Below are 17,461 nucleotides of genomic sequence, written 5' to 3'. Positions count from 1 at the left end.
CTCCAGCTCCCCCAGGCCAACAGCCTCTAATTAGGGCTCAGCTGAAGCCTTCCCCTTTTCTCACTATAAAAATTTTCCATGCCTCTGTCTGCCTTTGAGTCTCCGCCAAAACTCAAGTGATGATCGCTGACTCCCTTGCTACAACAAGCTCTGAATAAATAGCCTTTGCTTGTTCTCATTTAGTTGGTCTTCATTTATCTCCACTCTAGGCTTAAAAGTTTGCAAAATAAAGTTGAGGGGAAGTGGAAGAAATACAGACAAACAAAAAAAGTAATGAAAAATATTTCTAAGATGTCTACTAGAGTCAAGCTGTTTCACAGATGAGCTTCCAAGGTCCAGAGCACACTGGAACAGGCACATATTTGCTGTTGCCCTCTGGGTCTAATAAACTAGTGGGAAGGGCTCTGGGAACCTGCTGGAGTCAGACAGGACAATCAAAGTGAGCCATGGCAGTGAGTGGCTGGGAGAATGAGAGAAATTGACCTAAAGTCCTGAAAAACCTTCAGCAGTAGGAGATAGGCTGAATGTAGACAGGATCTATTGGTCAAAGGTTTATTTGTTCTGATACAGGAGTGAGGACCTTGCCTCTGAAACGAAGCTCTGTCTAGTACTGACAAAAAACATCAGGCCCTTGGTTGTTGCTCCGACTTCTTGGAATTCTCCTTTGAGCATCTTCAACTCCTCTTAGATGCATAACAAGCAGTCTGTGGTTAAAAGGGAAATCAGTCTATATAGGGACTAGAAGTGAGCTTGCTGAATTGTGACAGGGTGAGGATGAGGAAACATTGTATGAAAAGGTAAGAGGATCCAAGACTACATACAACCAGAGAATAATAAGCAAAGAGAGGAGGAGAAACAACAAAGCAGAAGGGAAGAGAAAGCTGTTGAGGGGACAATTTTGACTGTTTAACAATTTTACCTATGGCCTGTGACTTTGAAAATAATAACAATCAAAAAGATAGTTGATAATAATGAACCCTCATTTCCAAAACGAGGACACTGTGACTCTACAAGGCTAAACAGTGGACCCAGGCATTTTCTAACCACTACACTGCAGTGTCTACACTCACCAACATAACACGTCTCCTTTGATTCAAAGATTGTTTTGGTTTGATTTTTCTGCCATTTCCTCAAGAATCATGATACCTAGCTTTAGGTTCAAAGAGATTATCATGCTGATCACCTTGGAGGTTTCCTTCAGTAAAATGCCTTGTGTTGCCAGATGGGATACAGCGACCTGATGATTCTGGATCCTCACAGGCAGAGCAGTCAGTTAAAACAGTCTTGTAGTTCTCTTGGGGGCGTGGAGGATACTGCCTGGTGTAGAAAGACTGAGGGTTCACCTCCAAGGGAGTCTTGGGAAAAGCAGCTCTTGTCAAGCCCCAGAAGATCCCATCACCTTCATTACTGCGGGCGGCCGTGCACGTTCATCTCACCGGAGGACAGCATCGCCTGGCCTCTCCATAAATCATCCCTGAACAACCTAGAATATCGACCATAAATATCAGATTTCTTAGAGAGGTCATTGTCTTGGGCAAACAACAACAATAAAAAACAGTGGGTACAAGAGCAGGCTTGTGGTCAGAGAGTTATTACATCTTATGAAACAATTGGTTCGCTTCCTGGGATTGCATGAATCAGTACTTTTCTCCAAATGCGCTAGCCTATGGCTATGTTCGCAGTAAAAATCGGTACGAGATTTTTCATAGTTAAATAAAATTAGTTCCTATTTATTAGCTTACATAAACAAGATTTCTAAAAAGTGAAAACACAACTCTTTAAAAAATTGTATTGTTTTCATACCAAAGATATATGCAAATATAAATGGCTTTAAGAAAGGGTTGAAGTCTTCCTCCCCGACACCTCTTTTCCCTGCTCGCTTCTACCCCTGGACTTTTGAGAGAGAGGCGTTAATTCCAAAATACAAACTTAAGGGTTTGGGACTCTGGATTCAGAAAGGACAAAACCATGGTAAACTTCTCACCTTCTCCGCGTATTTTACCACCATACTAAGTGCAGGGAGTGCATCTTACCCGTCCTGTTCATCAGATGCCCTCTATATACGCCTCTTAAATCTCAGGTGAGTCTCTCGTGTGCCCAAATATCTGGAATTCTTACAGCTGCATCCTTTCTGGGCACCAAAGGCACAGAAGGCAATGTCACAGCAGAGTATCAAGAGAAGGGACGAGAAGACAGTCTAGCAGTGGCTCTACTCAAAGTGGAGTCTTTTCGAGGGACTGACAGGACACAGATTCTAATTTTGTAGGAGAATATCTTAGACTTTTGCTCAAGTCAAAGGTCTATTTAACATTTTGTAATAGTAGGTTTACTAATACATCTATAAGATGAGAGATAGACAAAACCAACGGAAGCGAGGGCTCCATAGCTCAGGGGTTAGAGCACTGGTCTTGTAAACCAGGGGTCGCGAGTTCAAATCTCGCTGGGGCCTGTGGTTTCGTTTCTTTTCTTTTCCCTTCTGACGCCGAGAGGCGGCCAGGGCCGGACGAGGATGTCAACGCAGCTGTGCGCGGCAGATCTTCCTTATTCCTCGCGGCGCCTGAGAAGACGTTCAGGCAACGCAGACATACTTCCCCTACCGCTCTCCGGTCGGGAACCGCCATAGGTGATAAATGACTCGGCGGCGGGAGGCTTATGCGAGCAGGGTAAACAAACTCGCATTCTTGCCAATAGAAGGCACTCAAAGGCACGCTTCTTCTGGAAACGCCTAGTGACGAGACTGAGCCTTGAGGCGAAGTTAAAACCGTTTTGCACCGTGGCTCGTTGGTCTAGGGGTATGATTCTCGCTTAGGGTGCGAGAGGTCCCGGGTTCAAATCCCGGACGAGCCCACAGTTTTCTTGCCTCCAATAACTTATTTAAAATACGTCAGTTACTGCATTTTATTCTCTCTGCTTTGAAAAGTAGCGGCGAAGGCCCCCCCAGGGAAGTGAAACAGCAGCGTTAAAGACAGCTCCAAATTATCTTTTGAATTTGGTCTGACGAAGTGTTTCCCTGCTCCTCCTGGCAGGCAGGCGTACGTGGCAGGTCTGAGAGCGGCTAATTCTCTCTGCCTCTCAGCGCATCTGCGGTGAAATTGTAATGGTAACCCTTTTCCTGCCTACCTCCAGGGATCCTGTTTAGTACAATAAATTAGTGTATGGGTAACTGCTTGGAAACTTCAAGCACTAATAAAGGGACTGTTTCCTTGCTCCCCTCTCCTCAAGGTTCTGGGGGCTGAAACATACTAACATGATCACCACTGTGTGTCTGATATGTTCTCCTTTAAAAGAGTTTTTATGTATTATCATATAGTCTTGTTTTTCTTTCTTTCTCCACCTCCCTCTTCGCCCCTTAAAAAAAAATATTCCTGTGAGAAACGGGACGGATTCTGCTAACTCTAGCAGAGCAACAGAGCGATGAGGGAATGCAAATCCCCGAAGGCAAATTTTAAAGGCTAAATTTAAAAAAAAAAAAAGAAAAGTTTTGTGGACTTCATCAACTTTCTTTTTTGAATGAGTAACTATTACAGAAAAGAATAACTCCTTTAGAAGTGGACTATATCCCCTTCCTGGCAGCAAAGTGGCCAGTTTACCTTCAGCAACAATCGTATTCTCTGTCTTGCCTCCTTGAAGGCCCACCTTTCTCTTCTCCTATTTAGGGCAACTCCTTCCGGTCCTCATCAGATGGACGCCCTTCGCTCTCCCTTACTCAAGGCCCTAATTTCTGCAGTCAACATGCCTTTCCACAGCCCCCATCACACACAGCAGCCATTTCTCCCCGTGTGCAAGATCATTCCCCTCAACAAACAAACACAGTATCTCCAGTCCTTCAAAATCATAATCGGGCCTTTGTCTCCACCACTCCTCTGAGATGGCTCTTGTCAAGGTCCCCAGTGACTGTGATGCTTCCAAATCTAAAGGTTAGTTCTCACTCGTCATCCCACTTAACTGTCCAGCGGCATAGGGATACTATACTCCTCATTTCAGGAGGCTACTTGTTAGCCTCCTTTGCTGGCTCCTGCTTTCCTGATCTCTCAATTTCTGAATGTCCTCCTTTTTGGATATGTCTACACATACTCATCCAATCATATGCCTTTAAATACCGTTTATTTACTGATGATCCCTAAATTTATATCATAAATCTTGACCTAGCTTTTTACATATAGTCACTTGCTCACTCCATTGAATGAGATATAGTTACGAAATTTAGCATGTCTCAAATAGTACTCCTGGCTTTCTGCCACTTCTCTTCCAATGGCCCTTCTACCACCATCCATGTTGCAAGAAATAGATCCTTCATTCCTCCAGTTCCCCCACAGATCACATCCAATCTACCAACAAACCTGGTCAGGTCTGCATTCAGAATCATTTCCCAACACAACCGTTACTATTACCCTAGTTCAAACTCTCCTTCAGCTTTTGCCTGGGCTCCCACATTAGCCTTCTAGGTCATCTTCCTATTTTTCTCTACTCTCTACTCTAGGGAGCAGCCAGAGATATCTTACTAAAACATAAGTAAAAGAATGTTCTCCTCAGTTCAAAACATCCAATAACTTCTCACACTTAGAATAAAATCCACAGTCTTGCCCTTACCTGTTCTGGCTGTGACTATCTCTCTCTGATGTCAGCTCCTACCCGCTCCTCAACTTTCTCACCCATTCTCTCTGGCTACACTGGCTTTCTTACTACACTTCAGGTACATGGACCTTGTTCCCTGCTATGAACCTTTCACTTGCTTTTTAATATTTTTGAATATTATTTCCTTAAACATTTGTAAAACTTCCTCTTTCAGTCCTTCTGTGCTCAAACGTCACCTCTTTAGAAACATCTTCCTTGATCACTCTTTCCAAAATAGCCCCCAATTGCCACTATTTGTTATACAACTTTATTTTTCTTTACGACATTTATCACTACTTGACACTATTATATACATTTGTTTCTTTTCTTCTTCTCTCCTCACCCCCCTTAATTATGATGTAAGCTCCAGAAGGCCAAAAATTTTGCCCTGCTCTCTGCTGTACCCTTAGCACTTGGCACTATGTGCAGTACGTAGTATGTGATTAAGAATGAATGAGTCACACCCGCTGGCCTCCAGAAGCCACAATTCAACAGCATTTATTTCTGGCTTTTTGGAGACTCAGACTGGAATCCCCTCAGAGTATAGGAGCCATGGCTGCGGGCTCACACTACAAATAGAAAGCCTAAATCATTTTTCATGTCTCCACTTTGGCCCAAGTACCCAGTTCAGGTTTCTGCTCAAAAAGAAACTACTAAATTGCTTATAAGTGGACCAGCAGAGTGATAAATATCTGTATTGATAATAACAGGAATTTCATACTTTTTTTTTTTTTTTTTTTTTTTTTTTTTACTGTAACTTTCTACAGAAAATTTGGTCTTGTATTATCTCATCTCTAGTGGAATTTCATCCCAGTTGGGAGAAAAGAAAGACAGCCCTGTGGTCTGAAATGTGGCAAAATATGTGTTTAAGTAACAAAAACACAACATTTTTGATTGCCAAATTCTGTTCTAAGCACCTTAAGTGTATGAGCTAAGTTTTACAATATTTCTATGAGGTATATACGATTATTTTCTCATTTTAGACAAGAGGAAATTGAGGCATATAGAAGATAAGTAATTTGCCTAAAGCCACACGGCTTGTAATGTGAGAACGAGACTGTTATTCTAACACCAGCGGCAGAGCCCACCATGTCCTCGCCATCCGCCCCACATCACTGCACTGCCTTTCTTTATACTGTATTGGTTTTCTGCTTGACGATGCTTTACGATGTTTTAAGACTGTTCTGTAACAGTACGGCTGACTTTTCCAGTTTGGTCTGTGAACCTCCCTTGTTGGCAGGAATTGGTTTTTATTCATGTTTTTCTGTAGTTTTCAACAGTAGAACAGTTCCAAAACAATACAGATGCTCAAAATATGCTCTTTGGCTAAGTGAAGAAAGGCAAGGCAAAGCTTTTATGATATTAAAGTCCTAGCGCTTTGCCTTTGGGAAACCATGGATTAAAAGGCATTATTATTATTATCTTGCGAAAGTGTTATTGCTTATTGTTATGGTAAACTTTGAATTATGACAACCTCAGAAACACGAAAAGTCGCAAGGCAGCGTAAACCTAGATCCTCTGTCACTTACAGACAACTGGTAGGTCGCGAGACAAAGGTGAATAAACTATCTTAAAGTGGCGGAACCAGAGCAGTCATGACTGGCTGATTCGAGTAGGTTCAAAAACAGCTGGCAGCGGTGGGATTCGAACCCACGCCCCCGAAGAGACTGGAGCCTTAATCCAGCGCCTTAGACCGCTCGGCCACGCTACCCATGATAACCACCTTTCAGGCAAATTCTATATAATATTCTCTCTCTTCCCCTTCCCGCCACGCCCCATATATTTATCGTTTTGAGGAATTCTTCATATCTGTTTCCCCCTTTTTCTTCCTGATTTGTTTTGCTTTCTTTCTTCTTTGAAACCACAGTACTTGAGATTGGTGGAAAGAGCCGTATTATACAAGAGCAGGGCATCACTAGAGACAGTACAATCTTTGTTAGCTCGAACGTGTACGGAGCGCCCGCCTGGGCCCGGCACAGGCTGGTCACCAGGGAGAGCGAGGTCCTCTCGGGCCTCGAGGGGATCTCCACGGAGGGCGCCACATGGCGAGAGCTTTCGCTACGTGAAGGATGCTGAGGCTGGGGTCGTGTGGCGAGAAGGCACCTGGATCTTCTGGGAGGAGACGCGGAAGCTCTCCCGGAGGTGAGTTCCAGAGCACGCCATGGACGTCCCAGCCTGGCCGAGCCCAGGAGCCGGTCGGTTGTGTGCCAGGACCAGAAGAAACCTCCCGACCTGGGCTGAGCTCTCCGGCCGGCAGAGGGCACAGCGGCGGGTACCGCCACGGAGAAGCCCTGCGGGCAAAGTGTGTCCTCTCCCCTCCCCACTGCCACGGGATCACCTCTCAGCCTGTGACCGTCCCTCGTGCGATTGCCTGCCACCACTCCTGCAGCACCTGTGGCTCACTCGGAAGCGAAAACATGGTGCACAATTATTTTCGTTGATCCTGAATTTTCTTTTTCTAAAAAAGATCTGTAGTCTAGGGACACAGCATTTCGGAATTTGGACGAGAGGGTGCAGTGATCTGTTCCTCCACTGGGTGTCACCCGTGCCCAAAGATGTTTTTAAAAAAAGATTTTACAATGGTGGACGTGGCTAGAAGTTTCTTTACTACAATTTAGAGACTGATGCTTTTCCTATGTGTGGCTCGTTGGTCTAGGGGTATGATTCTCGCTTAGGGTGCGAGAGGTCCCGGGTTCAAATCTCGGACGAGCCCTGTTTTTCTTCCCTCTTTAGCTGCTTTCTCCTGCCTCCCGTAAAGCCTTTGACTGAGTGATATTAAAATACCAACCACGTTAAGCAAGCACCTTCTGTAACTAATAATACTGTATGAACGCCATTTTATACTCCACTATTGTAGATCTATACCTTCATCTTTAGACAAAAGCTCCTTATCATGTCATTAAATCAGGATAAATACCAGTCAATAGACATTATTACGTATATTTTACATAGTATTTCTTCTACAAAGTTATTATTTCTAAAACCAACCATCATTTCTCTTTTGTAGTTTTTTAAAGTTATTCACGAATTGTTGGTTCAGGACTTAGGAAGGCGTATTTTACATTAACCGTTTCACGTAACCCTCAATATTCCGCCACTGTAAGCATGAGGGCCCTCTGGGTGCTGGGGCTTCTGCAGGCCAGCCTGGTCACAGAAAGTCTAGACTCTCTTCCTCATTCAAGCCTAACATTCCAGGGCCCTTGTGTGTGTGCCTCGGGGTGCGGGAGTCGCCAGTGATGTAGAATCTGGGAAGGAACTTCTCACCAGTGAGGCTCAAGCCTGTCTGCGTATTAGACTCATGTAAAACTGTTTAATTGGTCACCTCGGGATCCAACGCCAAACCAATTAAATTCGAGTCTTTGAGGATGCGGTCCAGCATGGTTATTTTTAAAAAGATCCCCAAGCTTCATTACGGTTGGCTTGGGAGATACAGATGCTACCCTGTTGCTCTATAGGCCACAGCTGGAGAACTTACCAGGTATCCCAGTCAATCCAGGCATCCTGGATCCCACTCCACCCTCCTCAGAATCACCTTCCTCCGGCTGATACTTTGTCTTCCCTAGTTTAGTTCGAGCCCAATGAGATGCCAGACTGTTTCTTTCTGTGATCCTCCTTACTTACCCAAGCCACAGAAAGACTGTGCTAAGATCAGGAAACTCCAAGAGAAAAGAGGCAGCCCAGTGGTTCAGCCTGCTTTATTTGAGATGGATATGCGTGTGCGTGGAGGGGGTGGCTTTCATTCCTTATATGAGGGGTAGACCCTAGGTTCAAGCCCTTCACCCTTAACTCCCTCCCTACAAGCTGGGTATGCAGGGCTCACATCCTCTTATTTCAGTCAGGTGCCCTGACTCACCTGATGGACAAGATCTAGATACCGCAGGTATTTTCCTTTCACCCTTAGTTATGCTGCCGAGTATTTAAGTTCTAGTACTGCAGTTATTCGGAAGAACTGTATAACAAACCAACTTGGAACCATCCTTTAGGGCTCTCTCTTATAATCTACATTCAATCCTTTAACAAATGATGTTGGCTGTTCCTTTAGAACATTTCCAAACACTTCTCACCACCACCTCCTCCACCACCATCACTGTATTCCAAGGCACCACAACCTCTCCCCTGCACGATGGCAGTAGCCCCTTAGTAGGGTTCCCTGATTGGCTCTTGTGCCTATTCTCAACAGACCATGCAGAATGAGCTTATTAAAACCTAGATCAGAGCTCATCATTGCTCTTCCTAAAACCCTCTGGTTCATGTCTATTTCATTTTGCACAAAATCAAAGCTCCTTGCCATGGCTTTAAATATCTCGGCTTGATGTTGTCATTTCTTGGACTCCCCTCACTTCTTCGACCTCACCTCCTACCACTCTCCCCCTTTACTGGCTGCAATCCAACTGTATTAGCCTCCAGCTCTCCTCAGACATCCCACCTCAGTGCCTTTGCATGCGCTCTACTTTCTGCTTTGAATCGTATCTCCCTCAGACTTGCATGGCTCAATCTCTCACTGCTTTTAAGACCTCTGCTCAGACGTTATCAGAGAGGACTTCTCTGTCTACTCTGTATGAAGTAGCAACCCCTTTGCTTTCTATTCCCCTTTCTATAATTTTCTTCTTTGCACATGCCAGCCCCTGACTTTTGCTGCTGCTGCTGCTACTGTTATTTTTATTAATTCTCCCTCCTCAGCCCCTAGAATGGAAACTCCATGAGAACACGGTGATTTTTTGTTTTTCTTTTACTACCAAAATCTCAGAGGCTGGAACAGTTCCTAGCACCTAAGAGATCCTCAATAAATATTTGTTTAATGATTGATGTGAAATGTTTTAAATCAGAAAGTTATATGAACTTTGAAGGAATACCTTCTCCTGTGATACTGGGGAAGATGAGGAGCTTGGAGATATCGGTGGCTTTGAATAGAGGGCTTCTGTGCAGTGGGGGGAATCCTCTGTGTGTGCCACCCTCTGGGAAAGGCTGAGAGGAGCCATGCCTGAAATATATTCCATGGCAGCTCTCCTTTGTGGCCACAGTATGGACCTACTCATGCTTTACAGAAGCTTTGCAAAGTTCTTCCAACTGGACAGAAAGAAAGGCACAGCATAGGCTCTCGGCACCTGTAAATCGTGCGTCAGTGCCATTGACTCCTGTTGCAAACTTGCTCCGAGCAGAGCTGCTGAGTACAGGGCTGCTCCAGGCTTTTCTGGCTTTGGGCAACTTCTGAACCAGATGGTGTTCTGGGGTCACACTGTAAGGTTGCATTGAGCAGCACCATTCTGTAAGTCTGTAAAATAATTGATTTAAGAAAATGAGGAACAAAAGTCCACAACAGGGGGACTGCAGGGGAAGAGGAAAACTAAGGTTAGGAAAGGAGCTGTATAGCCCCACAGGACTTCATCGACTTCACTTGACAAGGCTTTGTGATGAGGAATCACGGTGACTGTCGGTCCTAAGCAAACGTTGCTCGCATGTGGGGAGGATGCCGGGAGGAGTATATGAATACAGGCGGTGAGAACATGTTGATGGTCGCACAATATGTATGGGGACGGGTGTGAATTAGCTCAGTGGTAGAGTGCGTGCTTAGCAGGCACGCGGTCCTGGGCTCAATCCTCAGTATCACCATTAAAATTTTATTAAAAATAAAAATTAAAGTTAAAAAAACAGTATATATGAACAGGCAACGTGTCTCTGCTCCCAGGAGCTCTGAGGGCAAGGCAGATTCTGCCCCCTTGTGGACAAACCGAATACTACCACGGGTCTCCCCTTTAGGGTCTTTAAGGAGAGATTGCAGATTAAAAATCAATTTCTGGGGAACTCATTACTTTTTGCTGATCCTTCTGCGTACATTATTCGGAGGCGAGAGCTGTGTTATTGTCCAGGGAGATGGTGTTCATGGGATTAAGCTGAACTACTTATTAAAGTAGATGGCATCCCATGGATGTAGAGGGAAAGCAGAAAACAGAGCTAGCATCCACTAGTAAAATGCTTGAATTGGTCTTTAACAGCTAAAGATGAGGGTTCAGAGGGACAATCATAGATTTAAGGCCTTGAGTAGTAAGTAGAAGTGAATCAACATTTTCCTTTCCTTTCACTGGTCTTCCCGATCTCATGCCCATATGGTGCCACAGGGTCCCACCAAAATGATCAAAACAGATTATTGAGCTTTGCAAAGAATAGCATGTTCTTGGACACTATCACTAAAGAGTAAAATGTAATTCTTTTAGGTCATTCACTCATGCGTCCTTCCATGCAATCAGTATTTACTGAACATTTATCGGGCAAACATTTGTTGAACATCTGCAGTATTCCAGGCACGGTGCTTAGAACAGAGATTACTGCAGGGAACCAGACAGATGTGGTTTCTGTCCTCATGAAACAATCAGGTAATTTTTTTGTTTATCAAGCCATTTTTTTTAGTTTATTATTATTTTGTTGTGATAGGTAAATTTTTTTAATCCAAGATATAGTTTAATTTATTATGCCAGTGATAAGGGCCCCTGAAGTAAAGTACAACGTGTGATGAAAGCAAAACAGAGGCTGTTCACTTACCCTGGAGCTTCTGGGAAGGCTGTCTAAGGAAAGGAGGAACACGTAAGATTTAACCAGGCAGAATGGGGAGAGGTGAGTGGAGTAAGGTGAGTAGAGAGAATTAGATGTCAAAAACCTTTGATACAGGAAAAGGTATGGGGCATGAGAAGATGGCCATGACCAGGTCCCAGTGAAGTCCCTGGGATGCACCCCATCAAGTGAGGGTCCTTGGCTTCGCACAAGGAAGAGTTCAACAATGAGCCATAGTTGAATAAACGTAGATTCATTCAGAGAGGCATCCACCCCATTGACAGAGTGCAGGCCATCTCAGAAGGCAAGAGAAAGGCCATGAGGTATGGATTGGGTGGGGGGTTAAAGTAAAAGTAGACACACATTCCACAGGCAGTGCAGACGGCTTAGAAGGCAAGAGAGAGCAGCCACGAGGTGCAGTGTTGCTTGTTTTTATACACTAACAAGTGAGAAGATTATTCCAACTACTTTGAGGAAGGGACAGAGAATTCCCAGGGACTGGGCCACCACCCTCTTTTTGACCTTTCAGGGGTAGCCTGGGAACTGTCCTGGTGCTTGTGGGTGTGTCATTCACCATGCTGACGCATTACAGTGTGTGTAATGAAGGACAAGGTCCACTGAAGGTCGACTCTCCTGCCATCTTGGACCTCAAGGTCTACTGGGAGTTGACTTTACTGCCATCTTGGCACTAATTCCTGTGTCATTCCTTTAATGGCCATGCACTGCCCCCTTCCTTCCTGTCTTACCTTGAGTTGGGAGGAAGCCTAATGAATTCAGGAAACTGAAAAGGGGAGTGGAAAGAGGGATAGAGAGGGAGGGAGAGTGATCTGAGGCTGTCTATGCAAGGCCTGGTAGACAGAGGTGAGGACTGTGGTCATTATTTTAAGACTTAGGAAAAGCCACTGACACGTTCTGGGGCTGGGGAAGGATAGCAGAGGCACAGGATTCGATTTTTTGCTGTTGTTTTAAAGATGACTGTGGTGTAGTAGAGTTAACAAACAGCCACGGGGAGCCCAGTTTCAGGTTTCTTTTTACATTTTTTTACTGAAGTACAGTCAACTACAATGTGTCTCTCTCTGGTGAACAGCACAATATCCCAGTCATGCATATACATACATATACTCGGGTTTTTTTTTTTTCCATTAAAGGTTATTACAAGATATTGAATGTAGGTTTCTAATAAAGCAACCATAGAACCGTGCACCAGGGAAGGTTCCGACTAGATGTGTTTTATCAACCCAAAACTTGTTAGTTGTTTTTATCGCCTGCCTTCCGCCAGCCCTGCCGGCTCCCAGCCACATCAGAGGAGGTCAGCAAGGCCCATGGAATTAAGCTCGTGGACACAGATCTAGTTAGTGGCGGAGCCAACAAGAAGATAGGAGCCCAGCTTTCACGACTCCCAGGCCACTGCTGGCTCTGCTCCAGCTGGAGCCTTCTGAATAGGAAGGGTTTTTTTGTTTTTGTTTTTGTTTTTTTTTTGGTGGTGGTGGTGGCTTTTTCTTTTGTTTCAGTTTTGACTGTTTATTTTTGAATTGCTTTTGGGTTCTTTAGGGCCTTGGTGATTATTTGGGGTCAGGGGGCTATCATTCATCTGCTTTCCAGGAATCATATCTGATTTTCAGGGAAGCTGGAATGGACCCCCAGGAGGAGAGCAGAGCTGGAGCTGGTATGGACTGCGTGAATGGGCTTGGAGGCGCTGTAGGGAAGGCTGAGTTGATGCGCCTTCCTCAGTGAGAGTTCAAAGGAAACTGCTGAGGACTTAGCCTGGGGACACACATGAGAAGGATATGCTATGATCAAAGCATTCTCAGAAATGGGAAACTGAAGGGCCTACTAGTAGCTATAAGACATGCTTAGGTCAGCCTCCCCTCAACCTGGCCTCCCCTGGGCTATCACCTGCGGCAGTCATTTCAAGAATACAAGTCAAGTTACCAAAAAAAAAAAAAAAAAAAAAAATCTTGGTTTGCCCCCAAGGGAGTACAGGCCCTCCGCCTCTCAGGTGCATGGCCTGTGCATAGCCTGGGACTGTACCTGCAAAGCTGAGGTTGAGAGCCTCTGATTCAGAGCATGCCCTGCCCGGAGCAGGAGCAGCTTGTTCTTGGACAGATGCAGGCTCCATTCTGTCCACCTCACCTGGACAGAGAGACAACTGAGGTAGTGGGAGGGCAGTTGGAAGAGTGCCCGGAGGCTTGTGACAGTATTGCCTGAATCTTGCTGTTAATACTGTTAATAGCTTGTCTAGGAAACAGCTCTGCGGTTGCCAAAGGTAGCCAATGAATCCTGAGTCACAGCTCCACCTCCCCACTTCTGGGCCGACGCCCAGGGGCCAGCTCCCCGTTCACCAATTGCTCACCCTGACTTTAGGCTGGGAGGCAGAGACCATGGAGCTACTTCCCTGGGGTTGGGGGCGGCAGGAATAGAAGAGGTAGCCAGAGAGTTGTCCTGTTCAGAGAATAGCCATTGGGGTCATTTCAAATGAGCTCAGCGCCTTCGTTTGTGACAGCAGAAATTAACATTTAAGGTAGTCAAATTCTTCCTTTATTCTTTTCCACCACCTCCATTTTAGAAATGAATAAGCTGGGATATGGCTTTCCCAAGATCACACAGCTAGTTAGTGGCAGAAGAATGGAAAGATCTGAAATCTTTTACCCTTTCATCCACTCCAGAAACACTTTTTGATCTCTTGTGAGCAGCAGGCAGTGTGCTAGAGCAAACAGGCACATTGTTCTGGCTCTCCAGAGGCACAGGGCGTCTGGGAGAGAAGAAAGATGAGTGCCCCTCGCTTCCTCTTGCGGTGTGATCACCGACTCCCAGGCAGGCCGTCCTCCATAGAAACTCCGTGGTCACCACTATAGATGGGCAGGGGGCCCAGGGCTTGAGGCAGAGGAAATATAAAATAGGGGACAATACGAGAAGAAGCACGCCCATATCAGAAGGGCCAAGGAAATGGCCAATTTGAAAGGAGCTCCTTGTGAAGGGTCTGCTGGTGGACGGTAAGACTAGTAGATGTGGGAATCAGAGTTAAGTTTTTTTCTCTTCTGTAATTAGATTTTTTTTTTTTTCAGAAAGCCTGTTAAACCCCATATCCTTGTATTAGATGTGCACTAGAGAATACAGGACGGGGCCTGGATCCAGGCTTTGGGAGACAGAGGAAGCAGACACCACGCAGAAGCACTTACGAGAAGCCAGGGGTGGACAGAGAGGGTGTCTGCAGCGTCTGTTTCAGACAAGAGACAAGCACTCCTCGGAGAGCTTCTAAAACATTTGGGGAAAAGAACTGGAGTCCCAGCAGCAAAGAAGGATGGGGCTTGGATTATTGTTAAACAGAGGGAGGGCAATCCCCCACGTCCAAAACGCTGGGTCTATGCAAGTTACATTCCCTTGGTTCCCACTCAGACGCCTGGCTCCTAGTTTGCCATCTGTTGCCGTGTCCCCCTGTCTGGGAAGATCAGTTAGTGAAATGTTCTTTTCTAGAACCCTATTCCTTAGGATGTTAATAGTGGTGCCCCTCAAATGAAGCTCCAGGCTTGAATCAATTTGTAAAATCCTGAATTAAATGAAATTAGTCAAGCTTCTTGAATGCTGGGCTCAAAGTGAATCTTGTGACTGCAAGGAAAGGGATGTAATTAACAATGTTTCTCAAGCTTTAGATCAGGAAGCTTTTTTTTCTGAAGCACACTCATCATCATCTCCCGGAGCAATGTTTACCTGAAGACAAGGAGGAAAAATGCTGCGAGTTGTCCTCAATGTTTCTTGTCCCCTTCTTCCTTAGCAAGAGGAAGCCAGGATTTTAGCTGGGCACGTGCCCACCCAGAATAAGCCCTACATTCCCCAGTGCCCCTTGCAATTGGATGTGACTCCCTGACCAAGTTATTGCCAATGAGATGTAAGTGGAAATAGCTTGTGAAACTTTGGGATGCATCCTTAGAAGGCATCACCACGCCCTTTTTGTACCTTTCTTCTCGATGCTGGCTGGAATACAGACCTGATGGCTGTGTCTGGAGCAGCCTTCTGGACCATGACATGGAAGCCACCCACTAGGAGAGAAGAAGCCAGCTCCTTGGAGCACCTCACCAATCCTAGGCTAACTCCCCCAGGCTTTCTTTTACGTGAGAAATAAACTTCCATCTTGTTTAGACTACCATGTCTTTGAGTTTGCTGTCATTAGCAGCCATTTTGAGAGGGGTGATTAGACAGGCTTACTGACCTTGGCTGACTAACTACAAGGGAAAGAAAATGCCAGGCTGTTGAAAAAACAGGTTGTTTCCTTTATCCTGCAGCTGACTCCTTTGTTCCAAGGACATAGCCATGCAACAGGATGTTCTATGTCCCACAGCTGCTACACTGATCCCAAGGACACACCCCAGTATCTCTTTGTTCTCTTTCTCCTACCAAAGTTTCTGTTTTAGGGCTGAGCTCCAGGGGGAAAGAGCCAGTGCCAGAAGATGACTGGCACCACCAGAGTGAAGATAAGGATGGCAGGGAAGACCCCGCCGCCCAAGCCGGGGCTGGAGCTGACGAGACCAGCCACCTGGCTGACGGCTCCCCCCTCCCCACTGTTTTCTTTCTTCTTCTTCTTCTCCTTTTTTTTTTTTTTTTCAAACTTCTCTCTCTGAGTAATAAAGTAGCTTCCTTTTTCACTTTGTCCTTCTACTGAGAATTCTTTCTCAGTCGGTGGGCAAGGACCCACATATCTAATGGGAGGGGAGGCTTGCCCACACACTTGGTGGGTTTTCCAATTCGAGGTTCTCTCTAACCGCTAACAATGTGGAGAATGTGTAATGATGATCTTTTCTTAGATTTGTTTTTTTCTTTTTTTCCGAAACCAGGTGTATATAAGGATATACCCATAGCCTAGGAATTTACATAGAAGCTAACAAAAATAATAAAGGATATTCAAAAAAGGATACTTGGAATAAGGCAAGGGTCTTGGCCAATTAAGAGCATTTAGGATCATTAGATATACTCTAATAATAAATATACTACTACTAATAATAATAAATTGGGTTATTTGAAAATATTTTCTGAAGTTTACATATGTATGTTTATCTTTGCTCTTCCCTTATCAGTAGGTCCAGGGGATATAAGCAAATGTACATGTATTTGAATATAATGAACTGCTTTTCTTTTGATAACCTTTATTTTTCAAAGACAGATGCAGTACTGTAAACAACCCTCAAGGCCATTGGCTCCAAGACCCCACTGTATACAATCAAGGGAGCCACGGGAGCTCTGGGTGAACCAAGTCCAGAACGGCTCGGAATGTGTGCTCAGCAACTGCTTACGCTACATGCAGTCAATAAGATGAGTGAAGAGTCACTGCCTCTGCTGTTGCTCCTTCATCCATCCCCTCACCCCCGCCGTTTCTTACTTAATGCTCTTGAGATAAGCTTCCCAGGTTCTTATTTAGAGGGCATTTAAACACCAGCACTTAGCGCTACATCACAGCACACCCTTCACTGCTGTCGTGAGTCAGAATCTGGGGGAGGGTTGAGGAGTTGGAAATGCTTTCCTCCCTGCGGTGAGCACACTGCTCATTCAAAGTACAGCCCTTGTGGAGCCTACTTTTAGGATGGCTGTAGGGGAAGGGGACACAGACTATAATAACAAACAAAATAAAAGTGTAAATTATATAACATATTAGAAGGTAAGAATGAAATAGAAAAAGTAGAACATGGAAGCGTGAGTCCGGCATGGGTGGGCTGGTCTGTATGGGCCTCGCTGAGCAGAGACTTGAAGGAGAGAAGGGCATCAGGCAGAGGGGGCGGCCAGACAGACACCCCAGGCAGGAGCCCCCTGACCTATTCAAAGAACACAAGGCTAGAGCAGATAGGGACTGGGGTGTGAATCCACCATCACTGTGACTCTATAATCAACACCCATTTTCGTGCTTCTGGGTTCAGAACTACAAATTCACGTCCCAAGAAAATCTCATTGGTCAGGTTGGATCAGGGGTGTGTCTGTACACCAAGCTACAGACAGACAGGAAGAGTCACATCAGAAAATGGCTGAAGACGTAACCTGATAGGTACCCTCCACACAATAGACTTGAGTTAAATATTAGATGTTTCCTTTAGAAAAGTGTTTAATTGTTTTGGAAAGGTATGTTTGAATGATTCTGAGTTCCTGAATGATTGTGTGAGCAGAACCTGGAGTGCCTCCCTTGGACTCTTACATAAGGGAGAACTATCCTTCTGAATTCATTGTCACTGAAGTGTGGTGATGACTTTGTTACAGCAGCCCATCCTCCCCCTGTGCAGGCCCTTTCCAAAACTTCTAGCTGAATAGCCCTCGCTTCCCC

At 45.1% G+C, this 17,461-nt stretch overlaps 4 non-coding genes across 4 annotated transcripts; 3 read left to right on the top strand and 1 right to left on the bottom strand.

Annotated features, from left to right (window-relative positions):
• The first annotated feature begins 2,376 nt into the window (after positions 1–2,376).
• On the top strand, positions 2,377–2,449 carry TRNAT-UGU. The gene has a single exon. It is a non-coding gene; the product is annotated as a tRNA-Thr (tRNA).
• Positions 2,450–2,775: 326 nt separating this feature from the next.
• Positions 2,776–2,847, top strand: TRNAP-AGG. Its single transcript has one exon. It is a non-coding gene; the product is annotated as a tRNA-Pro (tRNA).
• Positions 2,848–6,243: 3,396 nt separating this feature from the next.
• TRNAL-AAG lies at positions 6,244–6,325 on the bottom strand. Its single transcript has one exon. It is a non-coding gene; the product is annotated as a tRNA-Leu (tRNA).
• Positions 6,326–7,255: 930 nt separating this feature from the next.
• TRNAP-AGG lies at positions 7,256–7,327 on the top strand. Its single transcript has one exon. It is a non-coding gene; the product is annotated as a tRNA-Pro (tRNA).
• Positions 7,328–17,461: the final 10,134 nt, after the last annotated feature.

Source organism: Camelus ferus, chromosome 6 (genome assembly GCF_009834535.1).
Source record: "Camelus ferus isolate YT-003-E chromosome 6, BCGSAC_Cfer_1.0, whole genome shotgun sequence".
NCBI lineage: Eukaryota > Metazoa > Chordata > Mammalia > Artiodactyla > Camelidae > Camelus > Camelus ferus.
This window is presented reverse-complemented; position numbering and strand designations above follow the sequence as displayed.